General features: G+C 42.8%; 1 long non-coding RNA gene across 1 annotated transcript in view; it reads right to left on the bottom strand.

Moving 5' to 3' along the window:
* LOC137544134 (uncharacterized) overlaps nt 1-22498 on the bottom strand; it is a 39255-nt gene that overhangs the window by 7283 nt on the left and 9474 nt on the right. The window contains exon 2 of the long non-coding RNA XR_011025732.1: nt 1659-1864. This is a non-coding gene — a long non-coding RNA (uncharacterized lncRNA). The remainder of the gene's footprint in view (nt 1-1658; nt 1865-22498) is intronic.

Raw genomic sequence — 22498 nt, 5'->3', positions numbered from 1 at the left:
TGATTTCTTGGATTGTATTTCAAAATACATGGGTGAGTTAACAGTTAGAGACACCCCCAGTAATCTATTTTGAAATACAATCCAAGAAATCAAACTTTTTTAATATAATGAAGTAAAAGTTATGTTTTAATAATTCCAATGGGATCGTCAACTGCCACTTAAGGACCGGGGCTGCTTTCCTAAGTCTGTGCTGCGTGGGCTCTCCAGCCCACAGCACAGATCGTCATTGCTGCAGGGTGATCAGACTTCTCTCCTTTTTTCCCCACTAGGGGGATGTCCTGTTGGGGGGGTCTGATCGTCGCCACTCACATGTGCCTAGCGGGGGGGGGGGCTCCTCAAAGCCCCCCTCCGCAGCGCGATTCCTCCCTCCCTCTCCTTCCCTCCCTCCCCTTCGCTCCATTGGCGGCACAGGAGGGCGATAGGTAGGCTTCAGCCTATCACACGGCGGCGATCCCCGGCCAATCAGAGGCCAGGGATCGCCGATCTCCTTTACGGCGCTGCTGCGCAGCAGCGCCGTATGGATGTAAACATAGGGGATTTCTTCCCCGGGTGTTTACATTTTGCCTGCGAGCCGCGATCGGAGGCTCGCAGGCTGTTCATGGAGACACCCTCCATGAACTGACATGGAAAGGCCGCTCGAACGAGCGGCTGTTTCCATGAAAATCCACAAACGACCAGCCGCCGCCTATAGCCGTTAGCTGGTCGTTATGTGGTATGCACATACTGTATTTGGCTAAGTGTTACCTAATGCTGATGCTCGGGCACACAAATGCTCTGTATGCAATTAGATGAACAAAGAATGCATCATGTGGGCTCAGATACACATTTTGAATTCTAGCACAAGTTAGAGACATAGGACTCCATCCAATTCAGTTTTTCTCCTCAGCTTTTTCCAAAGAGATAGTTTTTCATCTTCTGTTTAAAATAACTTTTCAACGCTTTTCAAAAAGTACTAAAAAGTAGGTAAAAAAGTACTGTCAAATTTATCTTCTTGCTTGCTGGTTGCTTGAAATGCATTTTTATTGATACAATAATTATTATTATTTTTATAGCGCCAGCATCTTCCGTGGTGATGTACAACAGCATACAGGGTACAAAAATCCAAAATAAACAATACAACAGTTAATACAAGATAATGGTAAATTACAGCTGATGCAGTGAACAATCAACTACAGATTTGTACAGGGGTGGGAGGTAGGAAAACACATTACACAGCATTGTGACACAAAAAGGGGAAGAGAACCCTGGCCAATAGGCCATACAGTATATACAGTAAAAGCTGAAGGTATAGGACAGTAGGTAAAGGGAAGCTGTGTATGAAGTGGTATAAATGGTGTTCAGTGGGCAAAGTGTCCTAGTTAGGAGAGTATGCTTGCCTGAAGAGGTGAGTTTTTAGGTTGCACCTAAAAAGAATAAGAAGTGTAGGTGAGTGGCAGATGTGTTGATAAGATGTGAAAATATCTAGGAGAAAACCTAGGGGAAAAAGTGAATTTAATTGGGCCCATAGCTGACTTTCATATCTTCCACAATTTATAGAGCTTTATTCAAACCTACTTGATATGCAATGCATGTTCTCAATAAAAGTACAACTCACTCAAAGAGGCACTGCAGTGACATGTAGTGAAGTGTAATACATTATTCGGGATACCCACAATTACCTTGATTATTTTCATTTCCGCATAAGAAAAACGTCCTCGATGTATATATTGTCGCATATTAGTATGTAACCGACCCTTCTGGTGATGTTTATCCTAGGCTATTTAGTTACGCGGCCTTCGGCCCCAAAGCACTCTGGGAGACTAGGTGTTATTTTTGCGCATTTCAGAACAGTGATGCAGGTTGCCAGCAGTAAAGATGTCACCACCTGTGAAACATTTAAGAATGTAAATCAGGGAGAGGAAAGATTTTACAATGGTTGACAATTGACCAAATAATTTATAAATGAAAATTGTAAAATAAAAGCAATTTTATTAAGTTACATTAAGTAAAGTTCTTGTTCTACCTTGCCAGCAGTAAAGGTGATCTCTGACAAGACTCTAAATCATGCAGGAGAACAGAGGCGCCAAAAGGATAAAAGGAAGCTAAATGAGCTTAAAAACCAAATTCTTGGTAAATAGAGGAGGTAGTGGTGGACTTACCTCCTCCAAGTAGACACACAACAACTGTAGTAAACACAGTCAATATATTTTATTTATGAACTCCAAATATGCAACGCGTTTCGCAGGTTTGATCCCGCTTCATCAGGCAATAACAACGGAGCAATAGCATATGTGGTCAGTAGAAGTGCCTGGCAGAACAGAAGGATCCACAGCACTAGCGAAAAGAGGCTAGTGTGATCCAGGGAGGCAGAACAGAAGGATCCACAGCACTAGCGAAAAGAGGCTAGTGCGATCCAAGTAAGACAGATCAGAAGGGGCTACCAGTAACAACCGCTGTTCCGGTTAGCACCCAGACACACAGAACGATTTCCTGTCGACCACCGCTGGGACAGGACAATCGCAACAGACAAACAAAACAGATAAGCAATCCTAACTGCACTAGGGAAACCTGCCTAGCGCAGTTTCAGGAATTACTCTAAGCTGATCTTCAAACAAAGAGTAAGGCTGACACTCCTCCAGGAGTGTTTCACAGGAAGGAATCCTTATGACCAGCAAAGGACTCTGGGAAACATAGCTCTTTATATTGCCAGTCATCAAAGGAAGCAGGTAGGGGATTTGCATAACGGGAGTATCCAAATTCCTCAGCAGCAAGCTGCAATACTGACAAAAGGTCTCTCTTCCAGAGACCTGCAGAATACAGACCTGAACAGTGGTCAAAAGGCTGCCTGTCTGCGCAGGCAGCCCAGCGGATCCTCACACCTGGTTTGTAAGTATTAATATTTACTCTATCTAGTAACCATTTACCAGTACATATTACACTATTGGGGCTCTTGGTGTTCCTTGTTTTTAAGACTCTAAATCAGGGTGTGGTATGATTTTACAATGGGTAAACATTGACTAAATAATTTATAAGTGAATATTGTTAACAAACAAATAAAAAACAACAACAATTTTTTAAAGTAAGGTTCCTTTCTAACCTAAAGATTGAGTCTAGTGGTTGATTTGTGGTAGTACACGCCAACCTACCATATGATTTGAACCAAAACCACCTAATATTCCGATCAAATGATCACATGGGTTAAACAATAACTCGTATTTTTTAATATAACTGATAACCCCATATGCCAAACAAGATGCTAATTTAGGGATTTTTAGGGAAATCCAACTTTCTTAGATAGATCAAGGGTTAAGTAGGTAAATATTGAGTCAATTCATTCGATAACCAATAAAATCACATTTTGTTACATGTTAAAAACACACAAATATACTTTTTACCATATGCTAAACCATCACAAAAATGTATAAATTCACAATTATTACAGTAGTAACAAAATCAATCATATATGGATTTATTTTAAAACTATCTTGGCTGAAAACTGAGATATAATTAATTTTTTAATTTTGTTTTTAATTATTCCCATTAAAATGCATTTAGAATAAAATAATTCTTAGCATAATGTACCACCCAAAGAGAGCCTAATTTGTGCAAAAAAAAAAAAAAGATATAAATTTTATTGTGATTAGTTGATACACAGTACATATATATATATATATATATATATATATATATATACACAGTACATATATATATATATATATATATATATATATATATATATACACAGTATATATATATATATATATATATATATATATATATATATATATATATATATATATTTATTTCTGTTTTTTAGTCAATATATCTGTGTATCAGATTCTTGTTACCCGGGGTGAATATGTATAATTTCTTAATACCTTTCTGCTCTTTGCATATATAGAAAATAGAACAAGAAATTCTCAACCATTTTGACAGTGTGGAAGTAATCTATCTCTTGACTACCTCTTTGCTTAAATTCCTTAAAGTAATGTGTTGCAATATTTATATCACCATTTAAGATGGAGGAGGTCATTCTTCCCTTTTTTTCTTTTCCTCGTCATTATCATTTTCCTCTTGTTTTATTTTTCTTTTCTGACTTGGTTTTCTGTCTTTTGGCCGTCTTTGATTTTATGCTTTACGGCAAGCTAAGTTTTGAGATATTATAAGATAAAATAAAAATTATACTTATCAAATCGTTTTGCTTCCCATCTCAGCATGGCATGTTCATAGTTACGAGTCTTGCGATTTTGGAGAAGCACCATTGCCTATGCAGTTTTATTTGGATTTTCAAAGCACTGCTTGAATTATTTAGCATTATGTTACACAACATGATACCTTGTGTGTATTTTATGCATCATGTCTTAAAAAATATATGTTTATTTGAAACTAAAATTAATTTTACTCTCTCAAATAAGTGGTTATGTGCAGACATTTATGTGCAGACATCTTAGCAGAGATTAATGAGCAATACCAATGTTGCTGACACATCAACGAACTGGAATTCAAGACCAGGGCTCATTATTCCACTATTGACTTGTAAGTTAGTTGGCATTCACCCCAGCACCACAACAAGCTGATCCTGGCCCCTAATTCACGCCAGTTATCAAGCCAGAATTTTTTGTGCATGACATACTCCCCACTTTAACTTGAAAAGGTAAGTGATCACTAGAAAGCTGGTGTCTTATGACTTACAGTTATTTCCAACGTGTCAAGTGGCTTTAGCTCTCCGAAAGAACATCAAACACAAATACACTGGAATCTTCAAATGGTTGTAAAAGCTAGGAAACCATCCTTGTTTTGTTGTGTTATTAAAAATAAACATGCATAATTTAGAGGTTAGTTTTGCATGATGGTAAAGTTTAGGGTACGGTAAGATTCACAATCCTATTGTACCTGTGAAGATGCAACTCTGGTAAAAGAAGATTCCACTTTATGCCATGTTGTTTTTACAATGCACCAGGGGCGTTGTTAGGGTCCTCGGAGATCCGGGGCACCTCTGGGCAAAAAATGGGCATGGCTATGTGGTGGAAAGTGGGCATGGATCCACCCTTGACCATGCCCACTTTCCACCACATAGCCAAATGAACTTAACAGCAGTGTAACCTAGGCTGGCTGGTGGTGATGCTAGCTGGCCCTGATGTTGGCTGGCTCGCCACGATGCTGGCTGGCTGACCGTGATGCTGGCTTGCTGGCCATGATGCTAGCTGGCTGGCTGGCTGGCCGTGATGCTGGCAGTTTGGCCGTGATTTTAGAAATATATCACTATGCATCTCAAGCCACAATCTATCTATGGCCAGGTCTAATCTCTAACAGCTGGACTGAGCGTAAAAAAATTAGAAATAAGAAAGGTACATAAATGAAGAATACATTTTTAAAAAACAAATTGCTCAAAATGAACATTGAAAATGTAAAACATTAAAAAAGATAAATATCAAATGGCAGTCTTCACATTTATTTCATTATAGGTTGTCTTTAGTCTGTTTCAAGGCTTTTGTGGGATTCATTACAATATACATGAATATATTAACCGGAGGATCCTAATTGTAACCTACAAAGCCCTTCACAATCCCTTTCTCGTACATCTCCTCCATAACCTCCACTCTGCACACAACCCTCTCCTGTCCTCCTGTAGAATTATCTCCTCAAATTCACAAATGCAGGATTTCTCTTGAACCTGTCCCGTCCTCTGCAATTCCCTTCCATACTATACATCCATCATTTTCCAAACCTTTAAAGCGAACCTAAAGTGAAATAAAAGTGGCCAGTTTAATTAACCTGGGGCTTCTTCCAGTCCCGATAGTTGTACTGGTCCCTCACCGTCATTCCGCTCTGTTCTATTCAGCAGCTGTGCCCCTCTGAAAGCTGGCTGACTGGGCCAATCGCGGCTACTGTGCATGGGCAGCTCCGGCCACTCGTCTCCTTGATCGTACTCCCATGGCCGGGAAAGTTTGGCACATGCACGGTAGCAATTTAAAGGAACTGCACAAGCCACAGGAGCGCAATCTGGAGGCGTGTGGCCCGTAGATACTGGCCCGGGCTGCACATGCATCTTTCAGAAGGGCACAGCTGCTAAATAGAAGAATGCAGAAAGATAGTTAAGGACCAGGAGAACTGCAAGAGGCAGGAATAAACCCAGGTAAGTTAAACTGGCTACCTTTATTTTACTTCAGGTTTCTGTTAAACTCACCTTGTTTTCAGACTAACATGTAATCTAACCTAGGCTATTGCCTAATTTTAAAAATACACCATTTCCAGATATATACTTCATGCATTTCCTCACCTCCCATTTTTTCCTTATTATTACTTAAGACTGTAAGTTTGTAAAGGCTAGGTTCTTCTCTCTGTCTTCTTTCTAGTAGTTTGCTACACATTGGGCTTGATTCACAAAAGGGAAGTAACTAAGTTATCATGCCTAAAAGCTTTACATGTGCAACCTAGGGTGCAAACTACCTAGCACCCTAGTTTGCACATGCAAAGCTTTTAGGCGTGATAACTGAGTTTTTAGGCGTGATAACTGAGTTTATCACGCTTTTGTGAATCAAGCCCATTGTGTTAGTCACAGTCACAATGTATTAGTCAGTCACTGTGACATTTATATTGTCTACCATCCTACTAACTGTATATTACAGTATGAACAATGTCTGTATTTATGTATTCATGTCTGTTTCTTACGGTTTGCAGCACCACGGAAGATGATGGTGCCATATAAATCAATAATAATAATTTTATTTAAGGGCCAAATTATAAATGAGAGTTAAAAATTGCTGCCATCCCACTTCTAATGATGTGCTGAAGAAAGTGTTGCATTGAATTTTTTATAAGAATTTTTTAACCATCTTTTAGGTGTTTTAGATGTTGCATGCTATTCATAGCTATGGTGCCATTTTATAATATCCAGTAAACTTCAGCCTTTCCCACTCCCAGCTATCATAGTAACAGACTCTCAGCCTCACCTTGCACAGAGATTTTTCAGCTTGCTGGAGAACAATCTAAGGCCTGGTTCACACTCGCGTTTAAAAAAAGGCCATTCATGGAACGGATACTGTACAAACGGAACGGATGCGAACGGTTTGAATGTTAACCTATGGAACCACTCACATCCGTCCATTCAAAGGGTTCCATTCCGTACGTTCCACTGAACAGACTGCAAGTTTCTCGCAGCACCAATTTTTCCGGACACAGCAGCCCAGCGGACCTGAAACGGAGGCTGAATTGTTACATTGGGGGCAAAGAGGAAACGGAACGTTTCTTCACACTAGTGAAGAAATGAATTATTCTAAATAGAAAAATACACTTTGGTGTTGGGGATCTGGGGGGCGGATGTGGGGAAACGGAATGAAAGCAGCGGAACAAAAACGGAGTGAAAATGGATCCGAATGATCGGTGATTGGGAAACGGATCTGTTTGCCACTTCAAAACAAGTATGAAGCGGTGGGGGGGAAAGGCTGCGCATCCCCAAACACATGCTGCAATTGAATGGTTAATCGCACAGGCATACACCGCCTCTGCCAGACTGAAAAATGCATGCCCTGCATCCAAGACAAGTGCTAACATTTATTAAACTAGGAGGTACTTTAGCATCCAATATGGTTTGCATGCAAAGTATATTATACTAGACACTTGCGCCACGGTGAGGCAGACCTCCGGGCAAGTGACCTAACCTAAATTTAAAACCTCGGGAGCAGCTAAGCAGAAAAAAATGTGTAACTTACATTTGGTAGAACAGCAAGGAAAACGCCAGCGCATACCACTAAGGCTGCATCTGAAATGACCACCAGCTCAGTGTGTAGCACCTATATAGACTTTCTACACACTTCGCATTCAATTCAGCCCCTCCTCCTGAGTTTCCTGTTTGCATGATAAGTAGTAGCAGATTTGCATATGATTTGCATCTGAATTGAATGCGAAGTGTGTAGAAAGTCTATATAGGTGCTGCACACTGAGCTGGTGGTCATTTCGGGTGCAGCCTTAGTGGTATGCGCTGGCGTTCTCCTCGCTGTTCTACCAAATGTAAGTATGAAGCGGGCCTAGGTGCTGGCAGGGTGATGGTAGCCATCACTTAGCAGTGTCATCTTAGCAGTAAACCCTCAACGTACACAAACAACGTGTTTTAAAAGAAACACATGTCATTCACAGCAACCACTGCTACAAGTCTGATTTTTAAAAATCTCTGTGTGCGGACTCTTTCAAACCAAAAATCGTAAAATGCAATCAAAACTTACGTGTTTTGCATTTCGCATTTTGCGATTTTCACTATGTTGGCCTCAATCGAAATAGTGGAAAAATGCAGCAGAACTATGACTGTCTTTTTAGAAAATCGGAAATACATTTAGTATGAATGCATTCTCACGATTCCAATTGTAACTTTACTGTACTTGTGTTTGGAACATCACAAGCCTTTTCAAAAGCAAAATGGAATGCAGGCAGTGTGAAAGGTACCTCAAGTCACTGGCAAATCCATGCAGATTTTACAAAGTGCAAAGTATTTTTTTTTCAAATAAGTTGTCTTAGTACCCATCTTTTAAATAGGTACAACAGTTCGTGTAAGCTCCAAGTCAGAGCTACAAAGATTAGCTGGAGTCAGCTGCAGTAACTCACCCACTGGTCCGATGCCTGTAACTCATTAGAGATCTTAAACTCACTCCCAACCCTACCCTCTCCCGCCTAAACCATCCTGCTGTTTTTTATCTAAAGTGTTCCAAAGCTCTGTGGCTGAAAAGCTTTGGAGAAGTCCAGATAAAAATTGCTGGGCTGTCTTACAAATGGAGGGGGTGGCGTTTCAGACCTTCTAATGATTTGCGGGAAGCAGGTGGGGTACTTCCGCTGACACCTGATGATCCTTGAAGCTCTGTTACAGAGCTCTACACTAAAGGCTTGTCCACCCTTATTTGTAACCCTGGTCCTCTTTAAAATCTAGTCTGAACATTTCAGAGGTTCAGTGTAATGATTGTTAAATACTGTTTTAATGAAAAGAAAAACGATGCAGAAATATTAACAGAAAAAGTTTTATAAAACAAACACATGCAAGAATAAAAAAAGAAAAAGGGTGAAAGGTATTTAGTTTATAGTCCACCTAGTCTTTGGATAAAGTTCAGAGTCTGGATCACTTCAAGATCAATTTCAGTCAGTTGTACAAAAAGTATTAAAAAGTAGGTAAAAAAAGTACTGTCAAATTTATCTTCTTGCTTGCTGGTTACTTGAAATGCATTTTCATTGATAAAATAATTATTATTTTTATAGCGCCAGCATCTTCTGAGGTGCTGTACAACAGCATACAGGGTATAACAATCCAACAAGTTGTAAAAGCCACTGGGCTTTCATGAGTGATTTCAGTAATCCATAGCAGTTTTGATGGTAGAGGAGGCTTTGTACTGCTCTGCAATATTCCTTATCCCAAAAATCTAAGTGGCATTTTCAGTTGTCACATGGTTCCCGCCGCAATAAAAAGAGCCTGAAGGATGTGATGGAGGTGTAGTACAGTGTTAATAACCAGGGGCGTCGCTAGCCCTATTTTGGGGTGGCACGTGCCTCCAATCTGTCCTGGGGTGCCACGGATCTCAGCGGCTCCCTCCAGCCGCCGCCACCGCGTCACTCAGACCTCAGGATCAGGCGGCGAGCTGGCGACCAATCGTGCGGGCGCTAGGACCCAGCGCCCGCACTGATATGCGGAAGTGACATCACTTCCGCATATAGAGCGGGTGCGTCCGGCGCCCGCTCGTACTACTGGTCGGGTCGCCGCTGATCCTGAGGTCTGACTACACTGCCAGGTGAGGGGGGGAGCGGCGGCTAGAGAGGGGGCCTCCCTGTCACTCACTCACTACCTAAAGGGGCTCCCTGTCACTCACTCACTACCTAAAGGGGCTCCCTGGCACTCACTCACTGCCTGAAGGGGCTCCCTGGCACTCACTCACTGCCGAAAGGGGCTCCCTGGCACTCACTCACTGCCTAAAGGGGCTCCCTGGCACTCACTCACTACCTAAAGGGGCTCCCTGGCACTCACTCACTACCTAAAGGGGCTCCCTGGCACTCACTCACTACCTAAAGGGGCTCCCTGGCACTCACTCACTACCTAAAGGGGCTCCCTGGCACTTACTCACTGCCTAAAGGGGCTCCCTGGCACTCACTGCCTAAAGGGCCTCCCTGTCACTCACTCACTGTCTAAAGGGGCTCCCTGGCACTCACTCACTACCTAAAGGGGCTCCCTGGCGCTCACTCACTGCCTAAAGGGCCTCCCTGGAACTCACTCACTGCCTAAAGGGGCTCCCTGACACTCACTCACTGCCTAAAGGGGCTCCCTGGCACTCACTCACTACCTAAAGGGGCTCCCTGGCACTCACTCACTACCTAAAGGGGCTCCCTGGCACTCACTCACTGCCTAAAGGGGCTCCCTGGCACTCACTCACTGCCTGAAGGGGCTCCCTGGCACTCACTCACTGCCTAAAGGGCCTCCCTGGCACTCTTTCACTGCCTGAAGGGGCTCCCTGGCACTCACTCACTGCCTGAAGGGGCTCCCTGGCACTCACTCACTGCCTAAAGGGGCTCCCTGGCACTCACTCACTACCTAAAGGGGCTCCCTGGCACTCACTCACTACCTAAAGGGGCTCCCTGGCACTCACTCACTACCTAAAGGGGCTTCCTGGCACTCACTCACTACCTAAAGGGCCTCCCTGTCACTCACTCACTGCCTGAAGGGGTTCCCTGGCACTCACTCACTGCCTGAAGGGGCTCCCTGGCACTCACTCACTGCGTAAAGGGGCTCCCTGGCACTCACTCACTACCTAAAGGGGCTCCCTGGCACTCACTCACTACCTAAAGGGGCTCCCTGGCACTCACTCACTGCCTAAAGGGGCTCCCTGGCCCTCACTGCCTAAAGGGCCTCCCTGTCACTCACTCACTGCCTAAAGGGGCTCCCTGGCACTCACTCACTAACTAAAGGGGCTCCCTGTCACTCACTCACTACCTAAAGGGGCTCCCTGGCACTCACTCACTACCTAAAGGGGCTCCCTGGCACTCACTCACTACCTAAAGGGGCACCCTGGCACTCACTCACTACCTAAAGGGTCTCCCTGTCACTCACTATCGGGGTCCCTGTCACTCACTACCTAACTGGAGGTGCCTGACACTCACTAGCTAACCTGGGGGTCCCTGTCACTCACTACCTAACTTGGGGGGCTACCCTATTAAGGGGGCATTCTGCCTATTTATGTGAAGTGCTGTCTATTTATGTGCCTCATGACTGCTGAATTTGTCTTGTTGGGAGCCTTATGATTTGTTGGGGGCCTCAAGATTGCTGAATTTGTCTTGTTGGGGGCCTCATGATTTGTTGGGGGCCTCATGATTGCTGAATTTGTCTTGTTGGGGCCTCATGATTTGTTGGGGGCCTCATGATTGCTGAATTTGTCTTGTTGGGGGCCTCATGATTTGTTGGAGGCCTCATGATTGCTGAATTTGTCTTGTTGGGGGCCTCATGATTGCTGAATTTGTCTTGTTGGGGGCCTCATGATTGCTGAATTTGTCTTGTTGGGGGTCACATGATTGCTAACTGCGAGACTATGGGAAAAGTTGAATCCTTATCATAGGAGACAATAGCATTAAACCTACTTTTTTAGCTTTTTAAAACAGAAAATAAAACTGGGAGGTTCTAAAAAATTGAATTCATTTTTCAGGAGTAGGATGGAGGAAATTGTTTATCTTCACAGTTTATTTTCAAATTGGATTTTCCATAATGTTCATGTATGAGTTAAAACTTTTGTACAGTATTTAGTTTAAATTGCTGTTGCCACTTTGCGATAGATAAGTGACTTTTGGGTTGCAGTTTGGGCACTCGGCCTCCAAAAGGTTCGCCACCACTGTCATAATCTAATGTCCCACCATTGCTAGGTTCATGTAAATTTGTCTCCACCCGTTACCACACCTATATTCTGGTCCATGGCCCACCCATTTTTCGGTGCGGCGCGATAAGCACACCGCACAACGTGATCCTCATATTTTTGGCACGCTAGCTGCAGTGTGCTGAATTCTGCTGCCTACAGTATGTACAGTATACGCTGTTCTCTAGTGCCTGCACTGTGTGCTGATTTACCTCCAGTGTGTACAGTGTAAGGTGTTACTCTGTGCCTTTACTGATTGTAAACCAGCTATATTGTATGCTGATCCCTGCTACTTTCAGTATGTACAGTATTAGCTGTAAAGCCTGGTACACACATACAATTTTGATTAGCCAATTTTAGCTCTGTTCATAAAATTAATTGTCTGTTGGCCCACTTACTGCCCGGGGATGGTAAAATTGGGGGTCAGTGATTGACCAATCAAAATTGTATGTGCGTATACATCTTTGATCTATGCCTATACTGATTGTAAATTATCTAAATAAAGGACAGGGGGCTCCATCCAATATTTCGATGGGCAGGCCCATTATCTGTAGCTTACACCGCTGCTAAGTTCATGTACATTTGGCCCCACCCATGGCCACGCCCACTCACCTCATGACCACGCCCATTTTTTGCCGCGGCACATATACCTCCCCACCTGGTGCCCACAGGTGCCCCCGATCTCCAAGGACCCTAGAAACGCCCGTTTATAACATTCAGCAGAAATGCCAAATATCCCAGATAAGTTAATATTTCTAAAGTATAATGCTGTACAATTCATAAAACAGCAGATATATATATATATATATATATTTTAAAAAGGTGCCCAGTTGAAGCTTTTATTTGGATATACAGTACCCTGATGTGGAAGCAAAATCTGAACCTTCACAGGAATACTGCCTGACTTGCTACTGAGGTTTGAATTTGTGAGGTTGGCATTGTGTACCTCATTCTCCCCACCGAGTTTGGGGTTTATTATACCTCACTGTCATAACAGCATCTACTTTTTTTTAATGTGGGAAGGATATTATCCTGCTCTCTCATTGGTTGGCTGGGGCCACATAATGTTGAAATGTCATGTGACCTTACAAAGCCAATGGGGAGCTAACAGCAGGAGGGAAAATGTCACTGCTTACCATCAGTAGCATAGCTAGAGAGATCATAGAGCCACATAGCAAAAATTTCATGGAGCCCTCAGATTTAGCCGTTCTTAAGCAATGCCACCTGCCCCTACCCTATGGATATGATTTAATTGGGCAATTTACATTCTCATGCACTCAACACTGCACATAGTTCTTGTGTACTGAGACAAAGAGAATGGAGAAACTCAAGAAAGTTAATGGTGAATACATTAAGCACCACCTGGGCCCCCTTGCTCCAGGGCACAATAGGAGTTGTTATGGCTACTATGGCTATTGCTACGCTCCTGCTTACCACAGTGATGTTCTTCCATTGCATAAAGATATGGGCCTGTAGAACATAGAATTAAAGCGGAACTGAAGACTACTTAAAAAAAGAGTTTCGCTTACCTGGGGCTTCTGCCAGCCCCCTGCAGCCGACCTGTGTCCACGCCGTTTCAAAACGATCCTCCAGTCCCCCGCCATGTCTCACTTTTCTTCACGCAGTGGAAGCCGACTAAGTTGACATCCACTGCGCCCTGCTCACTTGTATCCTCTTATGCGTTCCCATCGCCAGGAGCGTCCTGCACAGGCGCAGTATGAGAAAATCTCTACTGTGCCTGCACAGTATGCTCCCGGCGATGGCAGTGTGAACGACGACGCGTGCGGCCAGGGCTGCGCAGTGGACACCCGCTGCGTGAAGTGAAAGTGAGCTGCTGTGTGGAAACAGAGGATGGTTTTGAAAAGGCATGGGCACAGGTCGGCTGCGGGGGGCTTTTAAAGGAAACCTGTAGCGAGGAAAATTATTTAAAATAAACACATGACATAGCTGCAAATGAATATTACATACTAATCTCACCGTCAGTTCCTCTCAGAAGCTCATCATTTTCTTTTTACAGTGATCCCTTCCAGTTCTGACAATATTTTGTCAGAACTGAAATATACAAGTTGCTGTCAGTTATATATCAGCAGCTGTCAGTTACAACTGAATGTGCAAGGTAATGTCCATGTTTCCCTATGGCTCAAGTGGGTGATATTAGTGTGCTGACCAGGAAGCTGTTAGGGGGTAATGGACATTTTTAAAATAATATCCATTGATCGCAGTGGACAAACAGGACACAGGAGAGACGAAAGAGATCGAGGAGTAGACTACACGGGAGGTAAGTATGACCTGGGTATGGTTATTTTGACTTTTTATTTTCAGTTCAGGTTCTCTTTAAAGGGGAACTGAAGAGAGAGGTATATGGAGGCTGTCATGTTTATTTCCTTTTAGACAATACCAGTTGCCTGGCAGCCCTGCTGATCCTCTGCCTCTAATACTATTAGCCATAGCCCCTGAACAAGCATGCAGCAGATCAGGTGATTCAGTGGTTCAGACTTATAAGTCTGATCTGACAAGACTAGCTGCATGCTTGTTTCTGGTTTTAATCAGATACTACTGCAGAGAAATAGACCAGCAGGGCTGCCAGGCAACTGGTATTGATTAAAAGGAAATAAACATGACAGCCTCCATATACCTCTCTCTTCAGTTCCCCTTTAAGGTAGTCTTAAGTTACCCTTTAACACTGCTTTATAAACATACCCCTTAGTTTTGTGAAACCAATATACCATTTAAAAATTATATTTTATTTTATTGTTTAAGAATAGCACAAGTCTTAGAAGAAGGGTCACTTTTGAAGCTCAGTGTCAAGAGCATTTATGATGATTTTGCTTTAAGGTCGCATCACACTGTTATTCCCTGCCCTGAGTAGATAAATGAAGAAGCTCATCTTTCAAGGTTTGCAGTAATTACATTAGTATTCAATTGCATATCCCACAAGCTCCTAAGGACTGAGAAAAGGGATTTAGCATATAGGGGTGGTCGAGGTTAATGAGAGGTGTTAATCCAGCTCACCCTTGTGCCTCTAGCCCGGCAATAAATAGTCTTGATAGGAGGACTTCCTTTTCTAGGTTCTGCAGCAGCGTACAGCCTGAAGAGAATATCAGACAAGAAAGACATCCCTGTCCAAGCTCACTCCACACAGCTCGTGCTAAACAGGAAACTAAAGGTGGCCACTAACGATCCAATTTCTAGCGAAAAATCGTTCGAGCGATCAGATAATTCTGATCGGAAGCAAATATTGTTCACTACACCATCAACGAACCAATCTTTGCTTCCTATCTATCACAACCAACAAGAAAATCCAAATTTTGGTTTGATGAAAATCCAATCGTTCTTAATCGATTGTGCCCATCAACTGACACTATTTACAACCAATCCAATCAGAATTTCTGATCGCTCGAACAATTTTTCGCTAGAAATTGGATCGTTAGTGACCACCTTAAGACTACTGAAACAAATGGCAGAAAAAAGTAAAAAGTAGTAAATGAGGTTTTCAACTTCCGGGCTAAAGAAATGAGACAAAAAAAATTAACATCTTTCCCTACATTAAACATTACTGTGTTTTTGTTTGTTTGTTTTTTCTTAAAAAAGCACACTAGCTAAATAAAATAACACCACTTACTGCTTACAATAAAAAACCTAAAAACTCTATGGCTGAGTTCCAATACTACAGAATGAAAACACCAGCTGCACACAATAAACTCCATGTATTACAACCCCTTTTCCAAAAAAGTTGAGGCACTGTGTAAAATGCAAATAAATTATTAGCAAATAATTGCATTCTGTTTTTAATACCCATATAATATTAAGGAGACTTATTTAAAACAAGCCAATTAGGCCCGTTTCAAAAATGGGCGCTAGCAGTGCATGCCCCTGTTCGCCCCCACGTGCACGCACGCCCACAGCCCCCATGCACAAGGCAATGGCTGCAGCTCCACGCCTGTGTAATAAATCACCTTTAGCTCCGGCACCAGCAACTCATCAGAGCTGCAACTCACAGCGACAGCATACAGGAGATAGAGCGGAGACAGCCTTCTTCACCTTTCAAAGGGGTTTATTAAGCATCTTGTGTTACAGTTTGATTTCTTCAAAGTATAAATAGTCTTTCCTATGTCCTATGTACATCACATATATTTACATCATACATACAGGAAGCTAGTATTCTAACTAGGAAGCATAGAGAGCCGGATAGCTGGAAAGTAGAGTGCAGATCCTTTTCCCTCCGTGCTCCCTCTTTATATGAACCAGAAAGAGATAAATGTGACCTCACTGAGCCATCTATGATTGGTTCAGATCCCTTGTGATGTCAGGACACACACCTACTCGATTAATATTCAATAAGATATTATGCCCTAGTTGCAAGAATGTTATGTTTTATAAATATGGCCCATGTTGATTGTTCCCGTAGTCCATTTGTCTGGGGCAGTGTAGGCCTAAGACCTTGGACTAGGAACATCTTCTCAGTATCTGCTTGTATCATTTGCTTCAAGCAGACACTGAGATGCTTCTGCCTGCATCACGAGAAACTCTATTTAAAGGTATATTCTGCGAACAAGCCTTTTACCTAAAACTCAGTCCCAATAACTGAGGCCTACTTAAATTATAACAATCCCCCCTAAAATGGCTTGATCCGCAGATCCCAGCTTCGGAACCCAGCAGTACCTGGTTTCTTTCCTTTATGTTTCACTTTTCGATGCTCGTGCTCACACACCTTCTCTGCTCTAGACGGTTACCCCTTGAAGAGAGAGAGAGCACGACCTCTTGGTCTTCCTGTAACCAGGCTCTCTGGGGAGGCCCTACTTCTAAGTCCCTCTATACCACATGCTCAGCATTTGCGTCACTTGCGTATCACTCACAAACTTGCATGACCACAGAAAAGTGAAACTTGTGTGTTTGTTACTCAATGGAGCAGTGCCAGGTGCCTTCTAAAAGAGCGCCTTTATACAATCAGCTCCATCACAGGTACTACTAAACCTATACCCGTAACCCTGTATATCCCTTAATTTGAAAATATCGGTTCAGGAGATTGTTTATGAGGCACCAATCTCTGGACCAGGTTAATTTGTTTTACGTAATTTTAACACGCAACCTCACCTGGATAATGATGCCTAAAGATGTCATCCCCATCCAGACGACCAGTGGGTGTAGAAAGAACTTTGGAACTGCAGAGGCCCAGTCCGAGTGTCCCTGGAACATCACCGGAAACCTTTTCCACCAGGTCAGACTGGAACTCACCTGCTTATTTGTGCGTTCTACCTCGTTAAGATCCCCTGGATCATGGTGAAATCTTACCTCTAACTTAGTGTACTGTTTGTTTAACCTTTGTAACAAAATGTGGTCGTCTTCGTCACTGAACAGTGGCAGTGAATGCAACTAACTGTAGTTGATCACTGGCTAATGAGCTGAATGCAAGTGATATACAGTAAAATAATAAAGAGTGCAAAAAATTACTGGACAGCGGTCTGCCTGTCTGCCTGCACTAATAGAACAGTACAATGGCACTCACTGAACTACACTGACTACACCTAACTGAAGTTAATCACTCACTGGCTAGCTAAATACAAGGATATACAGTCACTAGAGCAGTAGAATCTGCACAGCAATCACACTACACTCTGTCACTGAACTACACTGACTACAGCTAACTTAAGTAATCACTCACTGGCTAGCTAGCCGAATACAAGTATATACTACAGTATAAGTGCAATAGGAGTAAAAAGGCTATGTTTTTATGACAAAACGCTCTTGCTGAAGCAACAAATGGTCTGAGGATGATCCACTCAGTGCCACAGTCTAGCAAGGATGGACCTTTTCATCATGGCCGCCACTTTAAATACAGGAGGGGAGGGTATAGCCTCCCCTCCTATGATTGGTTGCTAGGGCCTGGGTGGGGGCCTCTGATTGTCCCAGGGACTTTATTTCTGCCCAATCACAACCTAATCACGAATTTACGCCGTGATCACAGCCGTGATCGCTTTCCGAATATGGCCAATCATGAGATTTCCGTGACCAAAGTCCGTGATCTAGAATCGATCACGGATTCGGATTCTGAAGTCGAATAGTGGAAAAATGCTTGTAAATCATGGCTATTTCTTGATCCTGGAAATTATCCGAGCACCACTGCTGCATAGTGCCTGAGTTTGGCGTAGCTATTGCAGCAATGCTATAGTCTGCAACCCGCCATGGGTAATTCGGCGATTGCCGGACCCCAAATTACTCCCTCCAAGTTGCTACGACTCGAAGGGGGAATAATAATTAACGCTGCCCAGATTTTCACGAGCAGCAGGGTGATCCGTCATTCAGCTCACCCTGCGCCAAAGTGACCGTGCCACATAGAGCTATGTACGCTACATAAGTGCATATAAAAGCGGTAGCTTATACATCTGGCAAGGTACCATTAATGCACATTGACATATGATGATGTTATCCATTCAGTCGTATCCGACTCTTGGTGATACTATGGGTTAGCTCTCTCCATGCTGTCCATTCTTGTACCATTTCTGCCAATTGCCTTAAGCTCAAACCTGTGTCAGCTTTGATGGTGTCTAGCCAACGCATTCTCTGATGGTCTGTCACCTTTTGCCACTGATCAGTCCTCGCATTAGTTCTTTCTCTAAGGAATTTGATTGCATCACGTGGCCGAAATATGTGAGCCTGAGTCTTGTGATCTTGCCTTCCAGTGACATGTCTGGTTTTATACGTTCCAATACCTCTTTTTTCGTCATCCTTGCTGTCCATGGAATGCGAAGCAACTGTAGCCAGCACCCAAACTCGAAGGAGTCGATTTTTCTTCTATCTGCTTTTCTTAGGGTCCAACTTTCACAGCCATACATGGTTATGGGGAAAACAATGGCATGAACCAGTCCACATTTGATCGCAATGCTGTCTTTGCTTTTCCATACTTGGTTCATGCTTACCATCGCGTTTCTGCTGAGGGTTATCCGACATTTTATTTAATGACTGCAATCACCATTTCGATCGATCTGAGAGCCGAGGGAGGAGAATTCCTGCACACGCTCAATCTTTTCATTGTCAACTGCTATCTTGATATTGCCATCATCTACTGTTGTCATGATCTTGGTCTTTTTGATATTAAGGAGGAGGCCGAACTTTGCACTTTCATCTTGGATTCGATTATTCAGATGCTGCAGGCAATCCGCCATTTCTGAGAGAAGAGTTGTGTCATCAGCATACCGAAGGCTATTGATGTTCCGTCCACCTATTTTTCACACCAATTTCTGTTTCCTTAAGTCAAGATCCGATGTTCTCAAGATCACATGATCAACATGACATATATACAGTAAAAGTGTAAAAATGTGTTAATATGTCTTGAAAAAGGCTTAATTTTAAAGAAATCTTTGCTAGAAAACTATGAAGGCTTCTTCTGTGGCTGGAACCCTCAAAAAGCATGCAGCCAGTGAAGTCAGAAAGATTTCAGAACATTTAACCATACCAGCTTTTTGAGATAAGGAAGAGCGATACAATTTAAGATGTGTCTCCGTGATTGAAGTCTGAAGAAGGCTGCACAGCCGAAAGCTTACTCTTACAAGCATGGCTGGATTTCTGGCAAGGCCACATAGGCCATGGCCTAGGGCACCAGATAAATAAGGGGCGGCCTGCAGACAGTGGGCATTATTTGGAGGGCATTATTTGCAAGTGTCCAAACAAATGAAAGGGGTCAGGATAACTGCACTATTAGTACCAGCTGGCATCTGCCTGTGCAGTGCTACAGGCAGCTGCAGTCCGTTAATTAAATGTTTGTGAACAGTGTGTGACTAGCAAAAAGCCAGACCTTGTCCAATGACATAGCAGCAGCTCCAGGCAATAACAGAAGGCCGGGTCTCACGCACTTGGTGTGGGGGATGAAAGGACCAGGGGCAGCACCAGCAAATAGTACAGAATACAGAAGGCAGCCTCTCACAGTACACATTTCTTAATTATTGATTGGCCAGCGCTGTTACCCTGGAGACAGCAGTGGGTACAGGACTCACTTTTACGTGTTGCTGACCCCACCCAATGTCCAATTGTGAGCCACTTTTGACAATGTGTGTGTGGTGGACGGCTCCCACCACGCCCATCACCTGTAGATCGCTTGATTGACCAGTTCTCCCGTGTGACGTGATTGATTCACTTCACGTTGCCATGGAGACCTCGGCACTAGCCACAATAGTGGACACCAGCGGCCCAAAATTTTTTGGGTGTGTGTGTGTGGAGAGAGGTGGTAGGATACTGTTTCGGTTGGGGCGGCTGGTAATAGTCGGCCTTGGGCGGTAAGAAGTACAAATCCGGCCCTGATTTCAAGTGAAACAAAAGAGAAGTTTACCTTGCCTCGGTCTTCTTCCAGCCCCTGAAGTCCTTCTCTGCCCTCACTGTCATTCCACGACCTTCCAGTCAGCCGCAGCGCTGTTCTGAAAGCTTGCCAGTCATGGGCTTCTGCAAATACCTCCTGATTGTGTTCCCATTGTCAGGAGCGTACTACGCAAGTGTATTCGAAATTTTTACATACTGTGCAAGTGCAGAACGCTCCCGTGCACAGGAGCACGATCAGGAGGCACGTGACCAAGGACCGCGCATACAGTTGACAGACATGTGCTGCAGATGACTATTTTCAGTATCTGATACCCCCTTTTACTTGAGAAATCTATTCCTTTTCACAAACAGCTCATCAGGGGGCTCTTTATGGCTGATATTGTGGCGAAACCCCTGCCACAGGAAACTGTGAGGACCATGGTCCTGGCAGTTTCCTGTCTGTGAACCTGGTTGCATTGTGGGAAATAGCTGTTTACAGCTGTTTCCAACTGCCAAAAAAAGCAAGCAGCAGCTACTTCCAGTGACATCACCTGCCAGCAGTAACAATGTCACCATGTGCTAAATGTCAGAATGTAAATTAGGGAGAGGAAAGATTTTACAATGGGCAAACACTGACTAAATCATTTATGCATAATTATTGTAAAATGAAGCTCTTTTTTTAATTACGTTATTTTCACTGGAGTTCCTCTTTATGCCACCAGTAAGCAAGAAAATATTCAGAATAATTTTTACAGTACTTTTTGGTACTTTTTTCAATTACAGAGTGCTGAAATGTTATTTTAATCAGAAGATGAAAAATTATCTCTTAGTTGAAAACTTACGAGAAAAAGTGAATTGAATACCCACCAATGTTTTCCAATTTTCACCTTAGGTGGCCAAACAAATCAATTTTTAACAATTGTGTGAACAAGGCTTTAGGATGGCCAGTTCAAATACTTGTTTAACAATTCTAAATACAAGAGAAAAATAAAGTATGCAGTGCACATCTACTGCCTGGAGAAAAAAATACTTATCTTTGACAGCACAGCTGGAAGAGCACTCCAAGTCTATTTTAAAAGAGAGACAGAATGAAACAAACCAGAAAATATTGTTTTTAACAAACTGTAAATAAGGTTGTAAACAATTGAATTTTTTTTAATGTATTACAATAAAGCTGGCCATACACTTATAGATTTCCACCCAATGTTCCAAAACAATCAATTCCTTTCTGAAAAGAATCAGTTCAAAAGGAATTGATTCCTACCATACACAGCACATCAATTTCCAACAGATTCCAGCAGGGAATCTATTGAAAATCGATCGAACTGCAGAGTTGCACTGTTCGGTGCAGTGCAAAGCTATAGGCTTTTGATCTGCCAATGCTCTTGACCTGCCCCCAATTGTTGTAAATTTTTCATCCTGTCTGATCGATTCTTTAAATCGATTTTTGTTTAAAGTGAACCAGAGACGAAGCACCCTCATGTATTTTACCATATATATCAGTGGGTACATTAGAGAAAAACCTACCCTGCTCTTTGTTTCATTCTTCACTGCTCAGCCTGCTTGTTATCAGCCCTGAACACATCCTCGACGGAGTCTGGCTTTGCTCAGGAATCATTATAGCCGAGTCTGTCTTCTCTGATGTCTTTTCAAGCCCAAGCCTGCCCCCTACTGGCTCAGCTATAATGATTCCTGAGCAAAGCCAGACTGAATGCTCAGTCTGGGATTTTATCAAGGCTGATTAGAAGCAGGCTGAGCAGTGAAGAATGAAACAGAGAGCAGGGTAGGTGTTTTCTCTAATGTTCCCATTGATATATATGGTAAAATACATGAGGGTGCTTCGTCTCTGGTTTACTTTAAAATGGATAAAAAAAATGATTGATCTGACATTTTGGGAAAATGATTTCAAACAGATGAATAGAGTACCTAGCAAGCTCATGGTGAGCCAGAACTCCTAGGAGTGTGAAAGGGGCTACAATGGACCTAAAAGCCCTCTTACTAAAATGCTATGGAAAACAAAAGAAAGCAATCTCTTGTTGTCCATAGCATTGTAGTAAGGGGGCTTTTAGGTCCATTGAAGCCCCACACACTGCTAGGACTGCTTCAGGTTTGCTTTAAGTGACATACTTTTGGGAACAATTTTGTTTAATGCATCAAAGTGCTCTTTACGAGTCATACAAGGCACTGACATTAGAACTCAGCAACACTGCCAATTTTAGCAGGAATAAGGTGGATTGAACTTACCGATTTTGCAATTACAGCTTATTGCAAAATTGACCGAAGGAATTCACACAAGAAGAGGAAGTCTCATGATCCTCTTTCTAACCACTGTTAAAAATAATGATTTTTCATATTTTTCC

This window comes from Hyperolius riggenbachi, chromosome 2 (genome assembly GCF_040937935.1).
Source record: "Hyperolius riggenbachi isolate aHypRig1 chromosome 2, aHypRig1.pri, whole genome shotgun sequence".
NCBI lineage: Eukaryota > Metazoa > Chordata > Amphibia > Anura > Hyperoliidae > Hyperolius > Hyperolius riggenbachi.
This window is presented reverse-complemented; position numbering and strand designations above follow the sequence as displayed.